General features: G+C 38.8%; 1 protein-coding gene across 1 annotated transcript in view; it reads left to right on the plus strand.

Moving 5' to 3' along the window:
- The window catches only part of TENM3 (teneurin transmembrane protein 3), a 1,686,859-nt gene that overhangs the window by 32,087 nt on the left and 1,626,936 nt on the right, over nucleotides 1-27,836 (plus strand). Inside the window, exon 2 of the mRNA XM_045017713.1 lies at nucleotides 4,181-4,231. The gene's annotated coding sequence lies outside the window, so the exon portion shown is untranslated. The remainder of the gene's footprint in view (nucleotides 1-4,180; nucleotides 4,232-27,836) is intronic.

The raw sequence follows: 27,836 nt of genomic DNA on the forward strand, positions 1-27,836 counted from the left end.
GAAGAGATCCAGACTGAAGCTTCCCACAAGCCCCCTGCAGTTCATCAGTTATTGCCCTGCAAACTAAATATTTTCCAAAGCATAGCTGCCAAGTTTTGTGCAGCTCCATGTCTGCCATTCCATGTAATCTACATAATTGCAAAAAAGTGCATATAACCATAAACTTCAACTTTATGATCATCATGCCCTGTCTTAAGCAGTGACAGTGAGACATTCAGCTGCACAAAATTTGCAGTTCTGGTGTGGTTGGCTGGCTGGCTGCTGGAAGGCATGTCGGTTGGCTAGAGAGGTGAGTACTAGAGCATGGTAGGGAGAATGGGATGGGTGGATGCTGGAGGGTGTTGGGTGGGGGGGGAACAGGGTGCTGGCATCTGTGGTAGATGCCTATCTGGTATATAGTGGGGTGGGTAGGGGTGTCTGAATGGGAAATGAGGGGTATCTAGATGAATAGTTGCTGGGGCACCTGAGGCATTAGGGTAGCTGGAGTTGTTTGCTGGTGTAGGTGGCATTCCTGGGCTAGCTGAGAGGCAGCCTTTTGGCTCTTTGCGGGGGCTGGATTGTATGAGTGTGGGTGAATGCCATCACTGCTGAAGGGATGGAGTTACAGAGGTGTTGGGGTGGGTACAGAGGTGTATGGGGCCTGACCTTATGCTGCCAAAGTCCCGCCCCACACATCACCTTTCTGGATGAGATCCAGCAGCGGTAGCAGCAAGAGAGGAAATGCATGGCTGCCTGTTCAGCAGGCACTAGAATCACCCCAAATAGCCAAAAAGTGGAACTGCATACAAATGCCAGCTGCCTGCTGGATGGATGAGAATCCTGCTGAGACCTGGAAATGTAGATCTGTTAAATTGATTACACTTGGCGGCCCTGCCTAAACCAAAAGTATTTAAATAGGAAGGCATTCCAGTTAGGTCAGCAACAGCTATGAATCTGACAGACTTTTCACAGGTGCATTGGAAGTTAAAATACCCTGTTTTCTGATTTCCCCCCGCCTCTTTATGCCTTATGCTAAAAACTAAACTAAAATCAATGATCTTCAATGAAAGACCACGTAAAATGGGGAATAAATGAAGTGAAGCCTCGGGGAAAGATGCTTGAGCCAACAAAACTTAAAATATGCTACCAGCTAACTTGCCTGGCTTTGCATTTTATCCTATGACATCTCTTATGCATATCAGGATCTGTTATTGGGTGGGGTTTTTTTTTTAATCTGTAAAGCCATTAAATTTTCTTCCTTCAAATCCCTCTTTAAAAATCACTTCTGCTGTCATTCCTACAATGGCAATGTGCCATGTGTCCTGCAACTGTTGCTAATAGTACTATTGTTACCCTGACACTACTGCCTCCTGCACTTCCTTGTTTGTTCTCTTCATGTTTTGTATTTGATCATATTGGCTCTTTGGGGTATAGTCTGTCTTTTGCTACGTGTGTACAGTGCATAGCACAATTGGGCCTTTTTCTTTGATTAATAGGGCTTATTTGTATTGCAGAAGCACCAAGAATTAAGTTCTAATGACTACTGAATACTCAACCAAACCTTCAACTGAAATCCCAAATTATGATGTTGATTGTAACAGGGTAGCTGGCCCACTAAATGGAACTGGAGAGCTGAACCCAGGTCAGTTCAGGTGCTCACAGTTTGGCCAGTTGAGAGGGCAGGGTAGAACCTGGAGGCTATAAACAGTCAATCAGGAGTCACACAGGAGGAGGGTAGGAGATGAGAGCTGAGACAGAAGGTGAAGGCAGGAGAACAGCAAGAGGGGTTTGGTGGCTGGCATCTCCAAGCCCAGGGCCAGAGGGCAGGAGGAGCAGCAGCAGAGGGAGATGAATGCTGACTCTGAGCCACAGCCAAGGGCCAGAGAGGGCTGAAGGAAGGGGAAATAGTGGGGGGCTTACCCCCGATGTCTCCTTGCTGGAGCGTTGGACACCAAGGAACACTGAGAGGGCTGGAGCTGTGAGAAACTACAAGAGGGAAGTTCCCCACTGGGATGAGCAGGTTGCAGTCTAGCTGGAAGGACTGGGGTGGTTGCCCTGGCAAAAGGATGGAGTGTGATAGAAGATGCTGGGGTCTGGTGAGAACAAAGCTGGGTTTTAAGGACTATATATCATCCCGGGTGCATAGACCTATGTTTTGGGTTTTTTTATGAATAATTTAAACTGTTTTGTTAATAAACCATGTTGATGGACTAGAGGATAAGCTTGCGTGATGTTACTGGGGAATCAAAAAGGAAACTGAGATATGGAACAACTTGCATGGCTGCCGAGAGGGGGTGCCAGGGAGGAGGCCATGTGTTTACACTAATAATGAGCCAAATAATTCTTGGTTGTACCAGTGCAACACTAGTGCCATTTCCTGCAATGGGATCCCCTTGTGAGGATCGTTTTGCTCATTCAGCATCCCATTGATGTCAGTTGGATTGCACAGGTGTAGCTAAGGTACTTATTCTTCCAAGATTTATGCATGTACTTAACTTTATAGGTTTGAGTAGTCTCAGTGAAGTTGTTGGGACTGCATGTGCATAAAATTAAGCACACGTCTGTCTTTGCAGCGTCAGGGACAAATGAATAGAATTTGTCCTAATTTCTTATGGATCTTTAGTTATTAGATGCTGTTAAGATGAAATATCAATGCTATAGAAACACATTCTAACACAAGCTAGAATTAAAATCAGTGTTACTGTTTGTAGTTGTAGTTTCAAAAAGCAATAGTATATAATTCTAATTATCTTTGAAACCTTTTTAGAGATTAAAAAACTTGCTTGTTACCAAAACCCCTTTATTATTAACTCCTATGATTTTGTTCTAAACATGAACCTTTGTGGTGTATGAAGCATGGAATATTGGCAAGAATTGGTGTTCACAATTAAGTGGCATTAAAAGGATACTAGAAACTTCTGTATGAAGTAGGGTGATCAGATAGCAAGTCTGAAAAATCGGGGCAGGTGTGGGGGGTAATAGGAGCCCATATAAAAAAGCCCCAAATATTGGGACTGTCCCTATAAAATTGGCACATCTAGTCACCCTAATATGAAGAGACCTAGAACAGTAATTTCAATGGAAAAGTGTCAAAGGTCTGAACAGGTAATATAAATACATATTTACAAATTAAAGATTATTTTAGCCCACTAAAACAATTTACTTTTGAATAACTTTTTTTTTTAATTTTGATTTAAACCCCTAATCCATCAAAGCACTCAGTCCTGGATTTAGCGTGCTACTTCACAAACCTAACTTTAAGCATGAGAGAAGTCCCATTGTCTTCAGCAGGGCTCATGTTCTTGAAATTAACCATGTGCTTAACTGCTTTGTGGAACTGGGGCCTAATGGCCTGATTTTGAAAATATCTAATAATAGAAGTATTTCTCACTACTGTTTAACCTAGTCAGTGAAGAACTTGGTAGAAGGGTGTGTAATCTGGGGGCTAAGGATAAATGGAAAAACCCTCCCCATTCCCAACATAAAGTCTTGTGCATTTTTTTAAAGAATATAAATAAATAAAATATTTTATTAAGCTATGAAATATTTATTTTTCTTTCACACTCAAACCCTTTCATGCCAAAAATGGACAGCTGAAGTAATAAGAGAAAATCTGTTTTCATGTTTACTTGCCGGGCTTGGAAATATGAACATTAAAATATGTGCTTTCACAAAATCTCTGCCCCGTTTTTGTGGATTAAAGAGATGAGTAGCTCCTCAGCAGTTTGTATCAATAAATCAGTGGCCCTACACCTATTTATATCAGCTGAGGCTTTGGCCCTAGACTGAGGTGTGTGTGTTTGTGTGTGTGTTTTGTTGTCCCCCGACCCCCACCCAATACTGTGGATAAGAAGATGTTTGTCAACACTGTTAGAGGCAGTGTTTTCTATCTAATGCTGCTTGAAAGGGTTAAGGTTTTGTTTTTCATTTTATTTGGTTTTTATTTGGACAGTAACTGAATTTTTTTCCATGATCCCTAAGTGGCACATTTTAGCTCTTTCTAAGGGAATGTCTGTATTAAAACATAATTTTCATTTGCCCTACACTTGTGGTTCTTGATTCATGAAAAGAAACTAAAATGGGGACATTATGGTGTTATATTTCTTATTTATGGGTATGAGAAGATTCTTATTAGCTGTTGCAATTCAACCTTTATTGTATTTTAAATTAACATATTTGTGTTTTTGTGACTTTTTAACAGGCAGTAACTTGAAGCTATCGTGAATATAGTATCTGCTGCAAGGAAATAACAGTAAGTGTTTATTTTATAACTTTAAAAAAAAAAAGATGTGATTTCACTGGTTGAGATTCCATTATTCTATAAATGTGGTGTTTATTGAACGTAATGATTATAGCTTGCCAAATAACAGGCTTAAATGGAATTATCTAATCAAAGGTGATCACTCTGAGATTAGTACAGCAATATACAGAATATAAAAAGTATGACCACCTTTTGTGTAAGGTGAACAGCTGGCCTGTCTGTCTCTCCTCTATAGCTGTTGGGATGTCAGCAGTTTGCACTCTCTGACCTAACTTTCAAGCCCTCCTGTCTTTTTTAAAGGGTGTGAGACAAAGACAACATCTGCCATAACAGGTATCCCTTATCAAACATTGTTTTGTTTATAACATGCTTCTGTAGAAACTTTTAGTACTTTGATGGGATCTTTTCCTTGGATACCTGGAGTCCCACAGACATGGATATGCTGAGTACAGGTCGCTTGGAGGTTAAGAATCAACGCTCTGGTCCTTAGAAGTCTAACACATTTATGGTTAATATCCTCATGAGGATTCTGTAGGAATATTTAATATGTAAATTAATTTAATTTTCCACAAAAAGTTATAAAGAGTTAATATTTACTAAGAAGTGCATTCTTAAAGACTATAACTATCTTGCTATGGCCAATCTTGTAACTCTGCAGAAAGAGGTTTTTTTTGTTTGTTTGTTTGTTTTTTTATTGTCTTTGGAATTGTAGTGGGTCAATTGAAGGTCACTTAGTAATTAGGATCAAATAAATCCAAAATTAAGACTGTAATTTGTATTCACTGTTTTGATTTAAAATGCATTGAGCAAATGTCATCCCTGAACCGGTTTTGAACAGTACAGAGCAATTTTGCGGCCAGTCACTTCAAATGGGGTTTCTCTAATGACCTGTGATGTAGATGCAGTCAACTTCAGACTATGTTGCATATCCTTGAAAAGTGCCCACTGACTGACTTTGGCAGTGGGCTACCAGCTCTTCACCTGGCTGACGATCATGCTATCAAATGGCTGGGAATAATGCGCATACACTGAAAGAGGTAGTGTAGGGGATTGAGAAGTTTTTATTGGCTTCTCCACTGACTTGCTGCATGGTGTTTGTTTTTTGTGTGTGGGGGAGGACAGGGTATTTGGTAACCTTTGTTTCCTCATCTGTAAACTGGGAAAAATATCTGTCACAGATATGGATGTAATTCCTTTGTGTTTTTAATGTCTTTGAGATCTGTAGATTAAAGGTGAATAACTAGAAAGGAATTAGTGTTTCTATAGATCTAGACATTAATGTGATCATGCTTCCTCATGGTTGGCTCTGTGCTGGATATCTGTATAATTTGTGGGCCTCTGTAGCAGGTGTTTTTTCCTACATCAGGGCTTAATCTTCCACAGAACTAGGATCTACTGTTGATGATGTTTTTTTCTAGGTCTAAAACCTAAGAACCCAGAGTATTAATGAGAAGAATAAATGTAAAACTGTGGTAACCTACAATAAAACTAGTAACTATCAGCTCTCATTTGCTATCTCAGCGTTCAGCTCTGACTAGCCCAAGATGCCAGCCTCCAATGCTCACTTGTTACATTTTTGAACAAGCACCTTTCTACCATTCTGCCCTATGCACTTGAAAGTTGCTTCCCACAAAGGTCTGCAAAGCAACCTCATTATACACTTTTAAAACTCTCCTTTGCCAACAGAAAACTTGACAATGGGCAAGACTGTTGGTGAGTGAGACCACTGCCCATTATGCTGATTAATAGTGCTTCCGTTTTTTACTTGCACTTCCCCATCTGTCTGTCATCTCTTGTCTAGACTGTAAGCTCTTTGGGGTGGAAACCGTCATTTTTTTCTGTTTATACTGTGCTTAGTGTAATGGGGTCCTGGTCCAGGCCTAGCATTCCTCAGTGCTAAGAATTCAAATAATAATAATTAATAAATGTGTATAGTCTCATTCACATAGGTAAGAGAAATGTATGTGCAGTAGTAAATGAAATAAAGACCATTTGTATCCTAGGAATCGACCAAGTGAGTACAAAAACTTGTCTAAGCTGTGTAATAATTGATTCATTTCTTTGCTAAAAAGCATCATTGTTAACACGGACTAAAAGTGGTTATAATGGTCTGGGATCCATAATTTCAAGGGTAACTTGTACAAATGAGGGTCATAACTTAAATCTCTCCAGCTACCAGAGTACCATTAAACTGCAAGAACAGCCAAAAAGCCTTTGGGGGCAGATAAAGTAGGAAATGGAAGTAGGAAAGAATACTCTTAAAGTATCACTTTTCATAAATATCTGAATTTTAGTAATGTCTTATTTTTTGTATCATTACCTTGATTATTGTAACCAGTGGTGTCTATTTCCTCTAAGAGGTTGCTGGCTTGATATTTTTGGTATCTAATGGGATACAATGCTTGTGCTTTACCCCCCACACCCTGGAAAAATGAAATCTGTTCACTGTTTCACAATAAAATGTATGTTCAGCTTAGGTAGCTTAACTGAAGTTCAGATTCTAATAGGGCTAAAATTCTTGGCTAGTTCTCCTGGCTTGTTCAATCCAAATATCTGGCTTAGATGCTGTAAGCCCAACAGCAGGGACTGTATTGAGTCATTCATGGAATACTGACTTTGGAATATGATAGCTCCAGGAATAACTTCCTGGGAGGAAAAAAATCTGCATTTTTCCAAACACTGATATTCTAATAAACTACTATCCCTGAGGTGATATTCAAGCTAATGTGAGAGATAGGAAGGGAAGTGGTTTGCAATCACCTGTAGACAATCAAATCTCCTTCTAATTATCAGAAGTATGAGTCCAACAGTGGCAAGATAGACTAAATATAGAAATAATGGGAAGTAGTGATCATGTAGCACTGTTTCTGGATCTGATGAAGAAATATGGAATTGAACTTAATTCCCCTTCATTATCCAGGTGTTTTGATCCTGGTCAGTTACTACAACTTTAGTGGGATGTTGCAGAAGAGAAAATAGCTATCTCCTTTGAACTGGGTATGTAGATAAATAGTAGATTTAAGTTTTGAATTTTGCCATTCCCTAACTTATGTTAAACATGTTTCTTAAGTATAAATGAACACATTATGATACAACACAAAGCACTGACTGAGCAGCAGTCTTTTCTGATGTTGAATCATTGCTGTGGGGATAACAGTATATTGTACCATCAGCATCCATTGCTGGCTATGTCACGTGCACATCAAACTCTTTGTATTTTGTATGAAATTAACATTCATTTCACATATCTTCCTTCCTCATGCTGGTTGGCTCAAATTAAACTTTACACTAATAAGCCTGAGGTGAAGAATGTCACCGCAGAACAGAAATGCAGGATTTTCTGATGTAAATACGTTTGTTCTCATTACTCCCCTCCTAGAAGATTGCCATTATAAAGTATCAGGTATGGGAATGATGCTACAGCATCAGAAATGGTCACTAGCAGATGCTGTAACATCAGTCCCAGATTTGTCTCCTTTATGTCCCAATATTGGGCTATATTGTGAGTTCACAATCTGCCCCAAGTATTGGCCAGTGCTGCTTCTGGAGCAGCCTCAGAGGAAGACTGACTCTCCAAATCAGTTTCTCATCAGTTTCCATGCTGCTCCAGGAAGGGAATACACTGTGAGATAGGTCTATATCTGATGCAACGTACATTCCACCATATGCTACACAGCTACACTACTGGCCATGTGGAAGAAAATTGGCTCCACCCATTCCTCTTTCCACCTTCCCTTCCTACCCCTTATCATGAGGAGCAGATATGGCAGCTCTGCAGAGCCTGCTTCACCTGCTACTACCAATGCTGTGGTAGCTGGTGCAGGGGCATAAGGGAGCATCACTGTGCTAAATTTGATCCATTTTTATAGTTTAAGTAGCAACAACCTGCTCAGTTCCATACACTACATGCAAATCAAGACCATCTCTGCCCTTTAATATCTTATCTGTTCAGTAAAGTTGCTGGAAATGTCAGACCACAGTGTTGGGATCATCTTGAGCCCATAAAATGGGATAGCTGGCAGCACAGTACAGATTTCCCAGGACAGCTACCTCAAAAAAGGTACACTCTTGGGGGTGGAAACTGGAGAGGTGGAAACCCTAGTACGATGTTAGATATGTTGTGACTGGGGTCCCTGTGGGGGCCAGCTGAGTTCACTCAAATAGGGTGAACTGCAAAGAATGGGGCAGATAATCCCCAAAGATGGCAGATAGTTTCAATACTTAGATTTACCAAGCCAGCATAAAACAGCTTCTTTATTACCTCACTGGTTGCCCAGAAATGAACAACACAGTTCCCTTGAAGTAACCTCAGGCCTCCATCCTCGTACCCAAGTCAAATATGAAGATTTCTGAAAATCTTATTTTATCATATAAAAGAAAATGTTCTAATCCCAAAGAATGAAACACATTACCTCCCAGGTTATTGAATATTCCAGATCTTTCCCAAATACACTTATAGCTAGTTTTAATTAACTAAACTAATATGTATTAAAGAGAGAGTGTATGGTTAAAAGATCAGTATACATACAGACATCAGTTCAGTTCTTGAGGTTCAGATTCATAGCAGAGATGATGTTCTTTGTTGTTGCAAAGAGTTTTTTCAGAAATATTCCATAGGTTATAGTCCAATATTTATATATCAGGGCGGTTCAGTCAGAACTCAGATCTCAGTCCTTGTGGCTTAGGCTTCGCCTGCATGAAACCTGAAGCAGATCTGAGCTTAAAAAGGATCAAGACCCAAGGATCTCTTATACAATTTCAGGTCCTCTTTGACAAGTTGGAATCCCTTGGGCAACAATAGGTAATCAGGGCATCTTTGAAGTGGGTCTGTCATCAGTGCTTAGCTATACAAATTAACATAAGACAATCTCTTGTTCTTCCACCATTCACCGATGAGTTGCTATACATTTCAAAGAGACGAATACAGATATAGCCCTTGTTTACAATTAATTTAAATGTGAGGATGTTCTTTTGAGCTCTGAATTAATAGTTATAGTGACAGACAGGAATTGTCCGTTTAAATGGCTAGCATCAAGGATTGCCTCTAACTTCTAACAACATAGGTTCACATTTCAAAATTCTAGCTTATTTACCATGAATGACACTAATTACCATTCCCATACCTTTCTAACATGACTTTAAAGGTGGGCTGGGTGATTCAGCCTGCAAACTGCTTAACCCTTTCTGGACATGAATTATATTTTGTATAAGATTTGCTGCAATTATATGGCAGTGGTAGCAGCAATGGTTTGCATAATTATATTTTAATCAGACACCATCTCATGTGTAGCTAAGAATAGTTACTTTGACCATGGTTCAGCAGAATGCTTCTAGCATTGATCTTTATGGCTGTACTGAGACCCACTAACTTAAATGGCACTGCATGAAGGCACAGAGGTCCAGGATAAGTGAGTCTCAGAAATGAATTGGGTTTAAGTTGAAGGAAAGTAAATCCAACCACAACAACAAATAACCATAAGCCTTCTGTAGTGTTCTTACATTAGGCAACAATGTAAAATGCTGCTTCTTGGGCAGCATTCAAATATGTGAAATCACCTTGCGCAGAGTAGATAACAAAACTTTAAACACAGCCTCAAGAGTTATCCCACGTTCAGTGCTTGCAATACCAGTATTGTAGATAGCATATTTCAAAATAAATCAATATAGTGCTACATCAGCATATCTAAGACCCTTTATGATTACTAGGGCACTGACTGGGAGAGGAAAAAGTAGGGAAGGTAATTAGAATGACCTTACACTATTGAGCTGCTGAATGGTGCTGGATCATTGTCCAGCACTGACAGTTGTTCTACAGGACAGTGCATATTAGCACAGTATTAATACTGGTAGCAACAAAAGTTAATGTGAACACCAGCTGCAAGAATCTAAACAGTCCTGCCCTTTGAGTGCAGTGTTTGACTCTGAGAGTCCTAGGAGAAATTAATACGATAGGAGTTGAACACAAAGCAGCATATCTTCCTTGCTGTTTTTCTTTGCTATTACTATACATTTTTAAAGCTGTTAATTTGTATTTCAAGCATGGTAGCCTATCAATCTATTGATGTTGTCTTATTTAGGATAGGTATGCTGTCTACCCTAACATTTTGTGTCTAGGTTGTTTGTTTGTATCTCTCGTGGTTTTACAAGTAGCATTTGTATCTCAATTTCATTTTAAAATATTTTCATGGTTGATCTTTTCTCAAGACTGTAGAATTTTTATTATTGTACCCGAGAGAAGAATTCACAGGTGTAGCACAAGCTGCTTAATCACATTTTAAAAAAACCCCAAACATTCATTAACCTGCACATATTTTAAATGTGTGCTCTTTGCTCCTATGAGAATGAATGTTGTAAAAATACTTCTCAAAGTTAGGGGGTTAATTAAGTAAAATGACACCTCTCGTCTGTATGAAATGGAAATAAGTACAGTACTGAACCCTGGAACCCCTCTAGGACTGAGAGTTGTGTTCTATTTCTAGTTCTGCCACTGACTTACTATGCTACTTTGGGTGAGTCTCAAAGGCTCAATTTTCAAAGGTTTTGGATACCTCAGGTTTTGGATGGACAACTTGGAGGCACTTAAGTCTTTCAAAGTTGGGTACTGAAATTGTAGCAGTAAAATTTTGTGGATTCTTCTGAACACTTTTTCCTTAACTTCTCAGAACCTCAGATAGTAATCAGGGTGATATTTACTTTATTCTTAGGGGTTTTGTGGTTTAATTCTTCTGTGCTTATAAAGTGCTTTTGAGACTCTTGGGTTGCAGGTGCTATCTGTTTGCCATTACTGTTCTATCATTTTGAAAACAAGAAACCTGCATGCTAGAGTTTCAATTTGATGCATTGGTAGGTGTGCAACTAAGCCTCAGTGGAGAGCAGTGAAATATTAGTCAGCTGCAACCATGTCAAGTTTCCAGTACTGAGTGGTTTCTGAAGCTGGATACCTGTTGTTGCTGTCTGGAGGAGAGTGCTAAATGTGCAGCAGCCTTATTTTACATTTGCTTAAATTGAATTGATGCATTTACAAATGTATTTTTAAAGTGTACAATCAGACGTAACATGTTATATGTGAAGGTAGTTATTAAATAGTCAAACTTTAATAATGGCAAAATTACTCCCATACTAGTGCTCACCCAAATGAAAATTAAGCTCACATGAAAATTAATGGTACTACCATTCTATTTTCCCCTATTGAATACCACAGTTCTTACCATACGTGCTAACATTTTTGTTGTCACTTGTATGTTAAATATGTTCAGGTCATTTTAGTGAATCAGAAATATAAACTTAATTAGAATTGTTTGTTACCAGTTAAATTGATATTGTGACATTGTACATTTGTAAATGTTTAGCTTCATTAAAAGCTTGCTAGTAGTAGCTATTTAATATTGCCACACAATAAATAGAGGAAAATAAAACTTAAGCAATTCATATAAAAGTGAAAAAAACAACAATTACAAAAAGACTTTGGTTCAATAATGCTGTTCCTATTGATAACAAAGTTCAGTATGTAGAAAAAAAGATTAATAAGGTTCTAGAAAACATGGATATTTTAGTTCTCCTTCATATACGAAGAAGAGAGCTACAGTCCTTATATCTTTGTACGGAGTATGGGATGTTAAAGATAAAAGTATTGGGGCAAAATTCAGACTTGGTGAAACTATATGTGCCACTTGGTTTGCATTTGTGTGGTGTATCACATCTTTAATGTACTTAGATAGAATGGTGATGAGTGTGATGCTTATACCTGAGTTGCACCTACTTGCTCTGAGGTATGAATTTGGACACCTCTCTCTTTCAATAGAATAGTTCCAGGGAAACCTAGATAATCGCACTCAAATAGTCAGTTAAAACATGGTATACACAGAAATTAACATTCACTGAATTACTGGGACTATATGAATATTCAAATATTTTGTTATGTTAAAAGTACAACTTTAAATTTTTAATCCTCGTCACTGTTGCTTAACTGGCATTAAAGTCTCATGTTTAGTCCCGTTAAATGTGTTTTAGTTAAATTATAGGATATTTGAGTTATTAGCGCTAATGAATCAACAGGAGCCCTAATTTTAACTAATAAAGTAATAGTATTACACCACTTAGCTCTAATATTGCAGAGGAGATGATGATCCGGAGTAGGTGATGGTTTTGATTCAAAACACAATCAGGACTTGGATTTGTGTTTACATTCAATATTGCTCATAAGGTCTCTCTCCATATTTTCACCATCTAGTGCTGAAGTTTCATGAAAATGTCTGTTAATGTAATATCTTGTTCAGTTCTGAACCAGAAATGGAAAGTCGTCTCCTTCCGCTTTTGGTCTCAGTGCAGAAGCAAAACCGTAAGGGCAGATTTGAATCTCAAAATCCTCTCCTTAATTTAAACAGGTTCTTGTTTAGACACATCCCCACTAGGGTCAAAGCACACGGGAGATAGGTAAGGAAGTATTTTACAGACTGGAAAGGGAGGAAAACAAGTGAAATAATGCAACCGACCCACCACCACATACTGAGCCTTTGTCATACCAGGATTATAACTCAGAGTTCCTGATTCCCAAACTCGTATGGTACATGTCTGTCTTAGCGTTCTCTCCAAAAAGGGTGAAATTAATGGCTCTTGCTAAATTTTCAAATAGTCTCTTTAGAAGCTGCAAAAGGGAACATCAAATGAAAGATGAATAACTTATCCAATACATATTTCCATGCAGTATATTGTTACAATCTGTTGAGGACAACTGTAAAGCATAATAGACTGCAGAGTTGGTTGTTTTGTTTTGTTGTGTGTGGGTTTTTGGGGTTTTTTTTGGTCATATTACCAAGAGCAAATCAACATAACCTCTGTTAATAAACATCTGGAGAAAGTTGTAATCAGTCTGTGATTTTGGTATCAACCCAATGAGATGACAGACCTGCAATAGGCTTTTTTTTTTTTAACGTACCAGGCTTATTATACAAATGCGTTTACATGTCACCTGAATGATGATCATCAGAGGGGTAGCTGTGTTAGTCTGGATCTGTAAAATACATCTGATGAAATGGTTATTCACCCACAAAAGCTTATGCTCCAATATGTCTGTTAGTCTATAAGGTGCCACAGGACTCTGTCGCTGAATGATAATGAAAACTGACATCAGGACCTTTAACTTTTTCAACAGTTGAACATTTTGAAGAAAACCTTCAAAATTGCAACAGAATATAGAAGAGGTTAAATCTGCATCATTTCTGGTAGTCTCTATTCATGAGAATAGATTCATGTTGTGCTGTTTTCTGTTCATGTTACAATCTCCTCATGAGAATGAGGAAGCATTGCAATGCTTCATATAATCTGTGAAATACAGTAGTCTGTCTTACTGCCTTGACCTTTCAGTTTTTTGTATGATGGATGGTAAGCAACATCACCTCTTTCCCATGGTTTAGTAAGGCTATAAAGAGGTGGGTAAAACAGAACCGCTACCCAGTCAAAAAGCAGCATGTGGATAAAGGTCATAGGTGCATACGATACAATTACAATACAATTCTAATGCACAAAATATATCAGACAATAAAAGTTTGACACCTCATTCTTGTGAAGGAAAAATTGTAACAAGAACAGAATAAAGCACACAGTATAAATCATTTCCCTTACAAGATTGCAATACGACAGTTGTCCTTTTTCATTAGTCTTAAAATTATACTTTTGTTTGAACCTCATAAAAGGAAACATCATCAATGCAAACGAGAAATACCAACAAATAGATCTATGCACATACCATATATTTGTACTATTTTATAATTGTACCTTAGTGAGAATCTAAAAACCAAAGTGTTTGAACATGGAAATAAGTAAGATAAAGTAGTTAAATTAAAACATTAGTACATTTTGGTCATGACCAGATGGAAGCCATGATTAGTTCTCTCAGTCAGAGAGACAAATCCTTCCTTCAGCTATTAAATTCAGAAATATATCTGAGAGCAGAATTTGTGCCCCCTCTCCCATATTGAGAATTCTTTTTTTTTATTAATACAGATGTCCTATTATGACTGAAATACCAATATTGACTATTTCAGTGCTGATCAGAGCATGAAAGTTTAGGAGAGAGAAATGACCATGTTATGAAAATATGCATTGTCTACTGTCAGAAACATGTAATTTTGGTGTCAAAAATTGAGTACCATCACTATTTCTCCACATCCACATGCACCAACAAGCAAAGGAGAAGAATGGAGTTCAGAGGGGAGGATTCCAAGACCCTTAATGGGAGAACCAAGCTCAAACAGCCAAGTGGGATGTCGGAGGTCTATCATGGGTGAGCCAAGGCAAGATGCACAGTAGAGCCCATGCGTGGATGCAAACCCCACTGAAAAGGATCCAGGTCTGAGGTGCCTAGCACAGCGTCCATGATAATGCTATAAGCATCTTCTCAATCTATAAGGTTTAGTATTTGGCAGCACTGTGACTCAAATCAATACAGTACCTTTTCATTTCAACACTGGCAAATGTCTACCAAGAGCATTTTAAATTAGCAAAATGAGTCAAAACATTAACTGTTATAATTGATTTGGTCTAACACTTACTTTAGTGGGAGGTCTGGCAACTTCCTTTGTTCGAAGCAGTAATTGCTTCACAATCAGATTGAAGTGGGTGACAGCACGTTGCAGCTAGGCATGAAGGTTTCCATCAGTCAAACATGCACAATATCAGAACTTAATCCACCACGTGTCTGAGAATATGCCTTACATTTCCTTTAGTCTGTATTTGTACTTTCAGCTTGATGCCCAGTGAAATTAGCAAGGAATGCCAGTCTTTCTTCCAGCTGTCCTCTTTTAATTCAAGATATTTATCCTCCTTTCTGAATTCAGAAAGAAACCATACAACTTCTGGAAGTAATGGAAGAAATCTTTGAAGAACCTTACCTAGATTTAGTCATCTTACTTCTGTGTGTAACAGTATATCTCCATATGAAGACTCAATTTCTGGCAGTGCTTCTTTCCTTCATGTTCCTTTTTCTTTCATTGGTTTCTGAAGCTACCAGTGATTGTGTGTCTCTCTGTAAACCATAAAGCGATCCATTTTCTCTCGTGTGCCGTACTCAACTGCTGGCACAACCGTGATGTGACACTGAACAAATTGCACAGCAATCTTTAATTTTCTTTAAAGCAGGATGTCACCTGGGCCACAGCTCTGTGCTGATTGCCGCGGGTTGAGAACAGGACTAGCCAGACCATGGATCTGATCCAGTAGGGCAGTTTCACTTTTGTTTGAACTAACCCTAGCTGAGAAGATCCTAGTGCTTCCTAGGCCTTTAGGCTGTAGAACTGGTGTAAATGGATTGGAGTGAGGTTCTGAAGTGAGCTCTAAGATTCCCATAAAACTTAGTGAGTCAGATATGGGATTGATGATGGGTGCAGCACCACTGATTTAAATTACATTTGTACTTGCATACTCCAGGTGATGTAGATCAGCATACTTATTTTATGCAGTTAATAATTCCCTTAAATACAATAGACTTTTTAATATTATGCATATTTTAAACTTTCAAAAATGAAGAAAAAATCACAAAAGATTCTCTTCCTAATATTAAATTGTAGATAGAAGTTAATGTCTCAATACAAAATACAAAAAAACAAACAAAAAACAGATGCTTTGCACTTTGGCTATTTCACTAAATAAATAGAGGTACTCAAATAAGTTGCCTGACTTAAAAAATTGCTAAGCACATTTAAGGTAATGGTACAATTTAATAGAAGTTAACCAGTTCATTGAGCAGGTAGAATTTGCAGAATCAGGCTTCCTGTGAGGACAACTTCTTCCTATAATAAAAGAAAGGTGGAGTCTTTCACTTAGATGCACAGATTGTTTAGATAAGTATGATAAAGGTTAGGAGACACATGCAGTATAGATATTTCCTAGATATGTGTTCTGATATGCATTAATGTATCACTTTGTTCCTTAAATAGACTGTGTTCTTAAAATCAAAGGTAATATGTTTAATTGAAGATCAAACCCCAATTATTTCTCTATGAATGGAAGGTAGCACTTTAGACACTACTTTGCCTTTGTTTATACAAGATTCAATATAACTTCTTATAAGTCCAATATGAGGCCTTTGGGAACTCCAGCTGTTAGACTATATGCACACTATTCCTCCTAGTACCAGATCTTGAAATTATTACATAATTAACTAGGCAAGAGAAGAGGCAGCCCCCTGGGGTTTGCTTATCTGTGTTGAGATAATGCAAGGTAGGGCTACAATCTGAGTTCTATTCTCCCAGACAGAAGACTTTTTGTTTATATAGAAGTAATGTGTTTTTAGGACAACCAGGTAAAATAAGGAACAGTGAAGAGGCACTTGATTTATTATACTAAATTCCTGACACTGCAGGATGAGTTGTTAGACAAGACAAAATGATTTAGCAAAACATTAATGCTCACTCTGCCCCCCCCCCCAAAAAAAAACCCACCCCCCCCCCCCCCCCTCCCCAAACCAAAACAAAAAAACAGGCTTTAAAAGTTTGAGTAGGGAAAACAGCCCTTACTAATAAGCAAAACACTCTGGGTTCTATTCACAATAGGGAAAACAGAAACTGGGATAGAAAAATGGATTTTGATAGTGGCAATAAATTTAACGTCTGGTTCTTCATTTGTGAAATAGATTAGGATTAGTGATAGCTCCTGAAAGGGGTTAGTTTTGTACACAGAACTGAAGATCCTATAAATTCCTTTGTATGATTTATTGGTTGTATTTTTTTTTCCAGCATGAAAGTAGAAATTTTAATTTTTTTCCTTGAAGTTTTACATTTTGGAAGGATTCCATGAGCAGTCATGGAATTGTCAAGGAATCTTTCGCTGCTGCTATGTCTGCTCCTCTCTGCATTTATGCTCTGATAACTACTATATATTTCTGTCTAGGAATGTGCTGATCAGTTAGAATGTAGTATGAGAGGAAGGATTAGTCTTTGACTAAAGCAAATCACTGGAAGTCATTAGGGCTACTGCTATTTCTGACATCTATCAGAAGTTTTCTGCTTGACATACAATATAACTTCATCTCTTTGTGCTTCATTTCTGAAATCCTTCTATGGAAGGGGAAGCTACATACTGGGAAATGGAAAAGTATTTGTTTTCAACTATCTTCTCAGACTTCCACATTTAAGTGACTTACACACTCTGACCAGATTCTCCCAAGTTTAGTAGGTCAGACCTAATATTGCTATGTCTGACATTAACTTTATATAGGCTCATAGATTTTAAGGCCAGAAGGGACTATTCAAATTATCTAGTTGCCATTCCTGCATAATGGCCCAATGAATCAACTCAACACTGTGCGTGTATACGTTTTACTGAGAACTGGAAACTTTTTTTGTTTCAGGTCAACACTGAACTGTTTTGGTTTGTTTTTGTTTTTTTGGGGGGTTTGGCTCGCAAAGGGGGAGGGGGACAGTTATTCACACATCTTCAGCTCTCAGTTACTGAGAGTTTTCCACACTTGAATCATGGAAGTGTAGGACTCGAAGGGACTTCAAGAAGTCATCTAGCCCAGTCCCCTGCACACATGGCAAGACTAAGTATTATCTAGACCATCCCTGACAGGTGTCTGTCTAACTTGCTCTTAAAAAATCTTCAGTGATGGAGTTTCCACAACTTCTCTAGACAATTTATTCCATTGCTTAAGCTCCATGACAGTTTGGAAGTTTTTCCTAACATCCAATCTAAATCGCCTTTGCTGCAATTTAATCCCATTATTTCTTGTCCTATCCTCAGACGTTAAAGATGATAAATTTTCACCCTTCTCCTTTTAACAACCTTTTGTGTACTTGAAAACAGTTATGTCCCCTCTGTCTTCTCTTCTCCAGAGTCAACAAACCCAATGTTTTCAATCCTTCCTCATAGGCCATGTTTTCTAGACCTCTACTCATTTTTGTTGCTCTTCTCTGGACTCTCTCCAGATTGTCCAAATCTTTCCTGAAATGTGGCACCCAGAACTGGACACAATACTCCAGTTAAGGTCTCAGCACAGAGTAGAGTGGAAAAAATACTACGTATGTCTTGCTTACAACTTTCCTGTTAATATAGCCCAGAATGATTTGCTTTTTTTTGCAATAGGATTACACTGTTCACTCATTTAGCTTGTGATCCACTATGACCACAGCTCCCTTTCTGCAGTACTCCTTCCTAGGCAGTCTATTCCCTTTTTTGTGGAACTGATTGTTCATTCCTAAGTGGAGTACTTTGCACTTGTCCTTATTGAGTTTCATCCTATTTACTTCAGATCATTTCTCCAGTTTGTCCAAAGCACTTACACCCCTCCCCCCTCTCAGCTTGTTATCATCTGCAAACTTTGTGTACTCTCTATGCCACTATCTAAATCATTCATTGAATGGGACTGGATCCAGAACTGATCCCTGTGAACTACTGATAACTACGCTCTGGGAATAGTTTTCCAACCAGCATGTACCTACCTTATAGTATCACCATCTAAGTTGCATTTACCTAGTTTGTTTTATGAGGTCATGGGAGATTTATCAAAAGCCTTACTATAGTCAAGATATACCACATCTGCCGCTTTCTCCCTCTCCACAACTGCACAAGGCTTGTTACCCTATCAAAGAAAGCTTTTTGATTGGTTTTCGCATGATTTGGTCTTGACAAATCAATGCTGTCTGTTACTTATCACCTTATCTTCTAGGGGTTTTCAAATTGCTTAATTACTTTCTCCATTATCTTTCTGTCCTAAGTGCAAACCTCATCAGATTTCTTTTGGCTTAGTGTCATCAGCAAACTTGCTCAGGGTGCAATCCATCCAGATCATTAATGAAGATGTTGAACACAACCGTCCCCAAGACCTACCGTTGGGGGTACTCCACTTGATATTGGCCGCCAACTAGACTTTGAGCCATTGATCTAGTCAGCTTTTTATCCACCTTATAGTCCTTTCATCCAATCCATACTTTTTTAACTTGCTGGCAAAATACTGTGGGAGACGGTATCAAAAGCTTTGCTAAAGTCACGATATATCACATCCACCACTTTGACCATATCTAGAGAGCAATCCTCTTTGGAGAAGCAGCACTTTCATACATTAAATGTCATATGATATCTAGCCTTCTGCCTGGACAGGACTAAATTGGGCTTTGCCTCATCTGTTTTGTGTTGTATGTAGACCATATGAAGGAACAGGCAGTCTCCTCACAGATGATTGCTAAGCGGGTAACTTCCTGCATCAAGACTGCATATGAAACAACTTTGGCTTAACCTCCTCTATGGGTGAGAGCCCATTCTATGAGAGGGCAAGTATATGAATGGTAGTTTTTAGTCATGTTTCAATATTGTTCAATTGCACGGCTGCCACTTGGTCATCGGTGCATATATTTATGAACCATTATGCCATTAGTGCAGTGTCCAGGGCAATGCAAACTATGTGAAGGCTGTCCTGCTGTCCCTGTTTAAATAGACTCTGAGCCCCATCTCCTGTCGTTGCTGCTTGTGAGTCACCTAGCTGGAGTACACAACTGCATCTTCTCAAAGAAGAAATGATTTACTGTAACTGTAGTGTTTGGAGATGTGATGGAGATATGCATTCCACAATTCGCCCTCCGTCCCCTATGGAGTGGACTCTAGTCTCTGAGCATTTGGTGTGAAGCAACTGAAGGAGGTTGGAGGAGCAATACCTTATATAGCCAGGGGATGGGTTGTGGTCACAAGTGCCACCTCACCCTCCTACTGGTACTGCTAGGCAAAATTATCCAGGGAGTGCACACACCTAAGGAGAATATATGTCTGCATCACATCTCTAACTACAGTAAGTAACTATTTCTTATTTATCAGAGGGGTAGCCGTGTTAGTCTGGATCTGTAAAAGCAGCAAAGAATCCTGTGGCACCTTATAGACTAACAGACGTTTTGCAGTATGAGCTTTCGTGGGTGAATACCCACTTCATCGGACGCCATCCGATGAAGTGGGTATTCACCCATGAAAGCTCATGCTGCAAAACGTCTGATAGTCTATAAGGTGCCACAGGATTCTTTGCTGCTTTTATTTCTTATTTGTATCTATTAAAAATAATCAATACAGTGAAACAGAAGATCATTCAAGCCCAGAAAAAGGTAGTAAAGACCAATCTTGACTTTTGATATTTGTATCTACTTTCTCTTAATCCAAGTTTGTTTTCAGATGTCTTATTTATTTTGACTTTTAAAAAATAAGCAGCATAGTCTTTTGATAAATGAGTACCTTATAAATTAGTGGTAATAAGAGTCTGGCATTGTGGACCGAGTATTGTCTTAATTTTTTTGATTGGCTTTTATTAAAAGGTTTAAAAGGAATACAAAGAGCTGGAGTGCAAATGAAGTGTCTCAAGGGGCTGATGTGTTCTCATGCTCCCTCCCACTGGGAAAAGTGTTGGACTTTTAAATTATAGTGCTATAATCTGATGGTGCTTTTATAACACAATGGACATCATAAACATAAGCATAAACAAAATAAAAAAATAATTTCAAATCCTAGACCAGAGACAGCTTTATATATGAAGCTGTAACATTTTAAAGCTTGGTATGACAGGTTCTTTCAGGACTGGAATTAGGATCTCATACCAGCCTAAGAGGGAAGATTCTGAGTTTCCTAATTTTGTACTGGGCCATAAAACCAGTGTCGCTGTTGAATCCATGACTTTAAGTATCTAGTAGAATTCTGCTTTTAAGATCCAAGGCTTGTATTTTGAAGGTGACGTTGTGTTGTGCAGGTTTCCTTTGAGAATGAGGGCGAGAGGTCAGATATGGAGTGATTGCTTTTGAGAAAAGTGTTCACCCCTGGGTGATAGGTTGTTTTTTGCCTTTTTATGTGAGACTTCATTCAAGAGTTTAGTGATTATCTAGCTTCACCTACATAGTTATTGGAGCATTTAGTGCGATGGATGAGCATGCCACTGTTGAGATAGCCATGAAGAGAAATCTTCAGTGAGCTTAAACACAAAAAGGAAGCTTACAAGAAGTGGAAACTTGGACAGATGACAAGAGAGGAATATAAAAAACATTGCTCGAGCATACATGGGATGTAATCAGGAAGGCCAAAGCACAACTGGAGTTGCAGCTAGCAAGGGATGTGAAGAGTAACAAGAAGGGTTCCTACAGGTATTTTAGCAACAAGAAGGTCAGAGAAAGTGTGAGAATGTGGCTGAATGGGGGAGGCAACCTACTAACAGCTAATGTGAAAAAAGCTGAAGTACTCAATTTTTTTTTTATTTTGCCTCTGTCTTCATAGGCAAGGTCAGCTCCCAGACTGCTGCACTGGGCAGCACAGGATGGGAGGAGGTGAGCAGCCCTTAGTCCTTAACCTGTTCTTTCACCACTATTTAGAAAATTTGGACATGCACAAGTCCATGGGTCCAGATCTAATGCATCTGAGGGTACTGAGGGAGTTGACGTGATTTCAGAGTCATTGGCCATTATCTTGGAAAACTGTTGGTGGTCGAGGGATGTCCAGGACGATTGGAAAAAGGCAAATATAGTGCCCATCTTTAAAAAAGGGAAGAAGGAGAATCCGGTGAACTACAGACTGGTCAGCTTCACCTCAGTCCCTGGAAATATCATGGAGCAGCTCCTCAAGGAATCCATTTTGAAGCACTTGGAGGAGAGGAAGGTGATCAGGAACAGTCAACATGGATTCACCAAGGGCAAGTCATGCCTGACCAACCTGATTGCCTTCTACAGATCTATGGATATAGGGAAAGCGATGGATGTGATATATCTTGACTTTAGCAAAGATTTTGATACAGTCTCCCATAGTATTCTTGCCAGCAAGTTAAAAAAGTATGGATTGGATGAATGGTCTATAAGGTGGATAGAAAGCTGGCTAGATTGTTGGGATCAATGGGTAGTGATCAATGGCTCGATGTCGAGTTGGCAGCCGGTATCAAGTGGAGTGTCCCGGGGAGAGTCCTGGGTCCAGTTTTATACAACATCTTCATGAATGATCTGGATGATTGGATTAATTGCACCCTTAGAAAGTTTTCAGATGACACTAAGCTGGGGGGAGAGGTAGGTATGATGAAGGGTAGGGATAGGGTCCAAAATGACTTAGACAAATTGGAGGAGTGGCCAAAAGACCTCTGAGGTTCAACAAGTACAGAGTCCTGCACTGAGGATGGAAAAATCCCATGCACGACTACAGGCTGGAGACCGACTGGCTAAACAGAAGTACTGCAGAAAAGGATCTGGGGATTACAGTGGACAAGAAACTGGATATGAGTCAACAGTGTGCCTTTCTTGCCAAGAAGGCTAATGGCCTATTGGGTTGCATTAGTAGGGGCATTGCCAGCAGATGGAGGGAAGTGATTATTCCCCTCTATTCGGCACTGATCAGGCCACATCTGGAGTATTGTGTCCAGTTTTGGGGCCCCCACTACAAAAAGGATGTAGGGAAAACTGGAAAGAGTCCAGCGGAGGGCAACAAAAATGATTAGGTTGCTGGGGCACATGGATTATGAGGAGAGGCTGAGGGAACTGGGGTTATTTAGTCTGCAGAAGAGAAGAGTGAGAGGGGATTTGATAGCCTTCAACTACCTGAAGGGGAGTTCCAAAGGGGATGGAGCTCAGCTGTTCTTAGTGGTGGCAGATGACAGAACAAGAAGCAATGACCTCAAGTTGTAGTTGGGGAGGTCTAGGTTGGATATTGGGGGGCGGGGAGGGGAAACTTTTCGCTAGGAAGGTGTGAAGCACTGGAATGGATTACCTAGGAGATTATGGAATCTCCATCCTTAGAGGTTTTTAAGGCCTGGGCTTGACAAAGCCCTGGCTGGGATGATTTAGTTGGGGTTGGTCCTGCTTTGAGCAGGTGGTTGGACCAGATGACCTCCTGACGTCTCTTCCAATCTTAATCTTCTATGATTCTATGTGTAAGACGCATGGATCTTGAAAGGTCTATTGTGGAAGGTGTTGATTATTGTCTGCTACCTTGAGTTGGTGTCCTAGGCTGTGGGCAGCTTGCTTCTGATGATGGTGTTGTATGAAGTCTGGAAGAGGAGGGTCAGAAAATGTAACTTTCAGGATATGATCCCCATCAAGTATGAGTTGTAACTGTTTGATACCCCTGCTGGTTCCCGTGTGGTGTAGTAGGTGATAAATAGGTTTATACAGTTTGGGGCAGGCAGACATGGGTTCTGTAATAAAGCACGGTATCTGGATGGCCCGGTTCTTTCACGGTATCTGGATGGCCTGTTCCCTGGTGCAATTCACTTCTCTGGTCGAGTGTCCTGGTTTGGTGAAGGTGGTTTTAAGTATGTTAAGATATGTGTGCTGGATTTTCTTCTTGGAACACATTATATGATGATGCAAAGCTATTGATAACAGATTTCTTTGCTACATCTGAGGTGATTACTGGAGATGTGGTGATCCATGGGTTTCTTGTATATAGTTGTTTGTAGAGTTCCATTGTTGAAGCTGATACACATATCCAGCAAGTTAATGCTGGTGTGACTGTTCTAGAGAGTTTTATGGTTGGATGATTGTTGAGGTTGTAGTCAAAATCTGAGTGAGTTTAGGTCATTTGTCCAGAGTATGAAAATATCATTGCTGTATCTCAGGTATTTTGTGAGGCATTCTTCCAGAAATTCTTCCTTGAGGTGGCCCATAAAGAGATTGGCAGGCTGTTCCCATGGTTTGGACAACAACAAATACACATGTTGTCAAGGCTGATTCCTCACTCTGGCACTTTGAGTGCAGAAGGTGGGGGGCCCACAAGGTTTCTAAAAAATAATATTGGACACTCCAGGCTGGTATTAAACTCCCAAGGTTACAACTTCTCTCTGACCTTGGATGGGTAGATACTGCCATCACCCAAGTGCAAAAAAAACCCCTTAGACCCAGGAAGGCACACTTGGGAATTCCTGCCTGTGGGGTACCCTCAAGTCCTTTCAGTCCCCCCTCTGGGGAAGAGCTAAGAAAGAAAACAATGGACATCAGCTGTTGCCACCAGCTAATTAAAAAAACATATGCACAAACCTCTTAGGGGACGGACGGACACACACACACACACATTCTGTTCTTAAAAAAGGTAAATTTTATTAAAAACAAAAAGAAAATAATTCTGGAACTTAGGCTATTGCTAGATTTAAAAAGAGAAAATATAATTAAGCATCAAGAATGGTTTTCTTGAGGTCCAGCTTAAAGGTTACAAGCAAAACAAAAGCATTTGGGGATTAGCACATAGGAGTTCACAAGCCATAAAGAAATGAGAGAAACCTAATTGCTTCTTCCTAGACATTTCCTGATTTACTTACATGTCTGGGGTTTCACATAACTCAGTTCTAGGTATGATTTAATGATTTTTTTTTCATACCTGGCTTAAAGCTTTTTACAGCATAGTTCCAGCCCCGTCCTGCTCTGTCCCTTCTCTTCAGAGCACACAGACAAAAGAGGAGTCTTGTTTCAGTTTTTAACAAGGTCTAGCTTTCCCATTGGCTCTTTTGGCCAGGTGCCCACTCACTTCCTTTTACCTGTGCATGCAGTCAGACTTTTCAACTATTTACAGGTAAAGCAAGAAGAGAACAGCGACCCAGAGGAATTTTATAGCTAGCTAACTGGTGTTTGGGTGTCTGTAAAAGGGAGGTTCCCCCCCTTCATTTATCACAGTTGAATGTAAAATTATTATGGGTGAGGATTAAATGGATGTTTGACGATGTTTGGAATGGATAGCTGAGTGTTGTCCAGTGTCTTGAAGATATCCGAGGTAGGCAGGGATGCTGTTGTGGTAAGGGAATGTGACATTCATGGTGGCTAGGATATTTATTCTTGAGGAAGTTGTGAAAGTGGGGGAGTTTCTGGAGGAAGTAGGTAGTGTCTTGGAGGAAGTTGGACCTTTTGCATGATGTGTGGTTAGTGGATGGTTTCTGAGTCCAGATATTCCTCAAGTGAGTGTGTCATGGCCAGATATGAGAGGTCTGCCTGGCTTCCCTTGTTTTTGTATCTTGGGATAAATGCAGAATGCCCATGAGGGATGAGGGTTGTAGAGGTTTTTTCTGTTGGAATTATTTGGGGAAGTATTTGATGATGCCCTTATGTTCCTGTGTGAACTGTGATGTGGGGTTTTCTTTGAGTTCTTTACACTCGGCAGTATCTGAGAGTTGTTGTTTGGCTTCATTGATATAAATATCAAGTTAGAGGACTGCAATTGTGCCCCCTTTGTCTGGTGGTTTTATCACTATCAGATGGTTGGATTTTCAGGGACAAAATAGCTATCATTTCTGAAATGTTCATGGTGTGTGTGTGTGTGTGTGTGTGTGTGTGTGTGTAGAGAGGCTATTGTAGGCCATTTTTGGAGGTGATAAATAGTTATTGGTTTTAATTTTCCTCTCCCCATGAGTCTTGCACAGCAGAACTCATGGCAATTATGGCACACAGCTCTATTGGTAGAGAGATACAAGTTATAAACCGAATACGTTTTTAAGCTCTAATGTAGTGGTAAAACAGGTTTAGTGTTTTAAGATATGTGCCATGTAAAGAATAGGTGAAAGTGTGGTACAATGATTTTATCAGTACTTGTTTGGTTTTACTTGCATAACTAACCAGTGGTTTTGCAACCATACTGATTAAATGCTGCATACCATCCTAGACCATCAGATGTTCATAATAAATATGTATATAAATATTTGTTATGGCATATATGCATAGTCACACACAAATAGCATTGTTGCCTTTTAAGTTTACATAACTTTTAATCTCATTCTCACTTACCATACAGGGTCCTTTTTAATATGAAATTTAGAAATTAATAGAGAGCTAAAAATATTTAGGAATCTGTATTCTTAATGAAGCAATGGGAAATGGTATTTTTCAAATTACAACCATGTCTTGTGTGATATGGCTGGTATTTTTACTGCCACTTGGATCTTGTTTTGAGAATTTACCATATGGCAGAATAGAAAATTACTAACAATTCCAGCTGTGAGCATGTGATTAGCCCTCAAGAGAAAAAAAATTTCCCCTTCTCATATTCATATTCTGTATGGAAATACATTTACCTGCATCCCTTAACAGTTGCATAATGCAGACATTTTTATTTTTGAATGGGTGGATCAGTACACAGTATATCAGTCTGACTCCATTTAAAATATCTGCAGCACAAATTGCTGAACATTTGAATAATGAATCAAACTGTAAGAGTCTAGTTACCTTTCTTCTTCTATAGTGATAGAATTTAGAGTCCAATTTTAGTTATGAGATGAGAGAAATGGAATTTTTTATTGGAAAATTTGTATGTGAAGAAACTAATCATTACACTTTTCATGATTTAAAATGAAAATGATTTAGTAAAATGTTTTATATTTAACCAAAATCTCAAGATTTTTTTAAATAAGGATATAATTTTCTAGAAATAAGTACTTAAAGGTAAGGTTTTTTTTAAATATTTGTAATTTAGATGTCATCTCCTATGAAAAGTTATCAGTTTGTAACAAATGTTTCTATAACCAAAAAGAAGTGTTCATAAATAATGCACAGATCTCACACAGCTAACCTTTAGGATTCAGAAGGCTTGGTCATGGGTCGCCTATGATTATGATTTCAGTTTTTTATTTTTTTAAATAAAATAAATTTATTTGTAAAGATAGTTCTGAATATGTGAAGTGTTGACAGTTTATTGACCCCTCTCCTCCCCCACCTTTAAAATAAAATGGAAGAAAATTTTGAAACATTTGACTTTTTTGGAATTTTGAAAGGGTGGAGTTCTTTCTGCCACAAACAATTCCGCAAACCAACCACCAATTCATGAAATCTTTTGGTGGTGGTGAATCTATATCTTTTGCACAGACAAGCCTGGCTGAAAAATTTCCTCCCAACTCTAGCTGTGATCAGCATTGTTTTTAGTGATGGACATTAACAACTCAAAGCTTCTTTAAGCCATTTGTTTTCATCCTAAATGTCCATTCTCAGTTTCTCCATCTTTGATACAGGAATAATTTAAAGTAATTGATTTATTTAATGTTTGTAATGTCTGCAACAATGCAAAACCACACACAATTCTCATCAGATGCTCCCAGATCCCTATGTTATTTGAACATATGTTTTGAAAATGTTCTTTTTTACTATTATTTTTTTTAATGTTGGCAACTGTGTGAACCACAACACAAGCAGAAGGATGTCATTTCTACAATATGAAATTGGGAGGACTCTAATGATCTCAATTCCTCCTTCACCCCATCCAACATTTTATATATATATATATATATATATATATAATATATAAAATAAATCTGTTACATTTAGGTGTTTCTCAAGTAGGCAGGTCCTGTATGTAGCGGTATCCTCACATTGCACAGGATTTGGTAATGTTGTGCGAGAAAAGGGGGAATCTATATATAGATAGATAGATATAGATATATAGATATTTTTTACAAGTGAAACTGAAAACATTAATAACAGCTCCATGTATCTGAGAAAAAAACATAAAACTGATCCAGAAAAACTAACTAGAAAGAGGAAGGGTAAACAACGTGCTTGTTAATTAGGGTGACCAGATGTCCCGGTTTTATAGGGACAGTCCCGATATTTGGAGCTTTGTCTTATAAGGCACCAGTTGTCCCCACTCCCTGTCCCGATTTTTCACACTTGCTGTCTGGTCATCCTATTGT

This window comes from Mauremys mutica, chromosome 5 (genome assembly GCF_020497125.1).
Source record: "Mauremys mutica isolate MM-2020 ecotype Southern chromosome 5, ASM2049712v1, whole genome shotgun sequence".
NCBI classification, from domain to species: Eukaryota; Metazoa; Chordata; order Testudines; family Geoemydidae; genus Mauremys; species Mauremys mutica.